A 336-nucleotide genomic window follows, 5' to 3' on the forward strand; every position below is an offset into this window, starting at 1 on the left:
GGCTTTAGCTTCTATCTTTACTTAGTGGTTTTCTTTTTGTATGTACATATATATAATGAAACGCAAACAATAATACAACGTAATATACAGACATTTTTAATGAACCTATAAATATATGTACATATATATATGCGTATATATAATAAAAACTCCTAACCTCCTCTGTGATATAACGATCTTCCCAGCAACAACGCGGGTAAAAAAAACTGCAATGTAAAAACTCCCGACTTCTTCTATAATATAACAATCTTCCCTGCAGCATGGCAAAATCAGGAATTGACTCTTATGGCATCGTCACTTGCTGTTTTTTTTTTTTTTTTTTTTTTTTTTTTTTCT

The sequence above is a fragment of the Morus notabilis genome, unplaced genomic scaffold, assembly GCF_000414095.1.
Source record: "Morus notabilis unplaced genomic scaffold, ASM41409v2 Scaffold2196, whole genome shotgun sequence".
Taxonomy (NCBI): domain Eukaryota; kingdom Viridiplantae; phylum Streptophyta; class Magnoliopsida; order Rosales; family Moraceae; genus Morus; species Morus notabilis.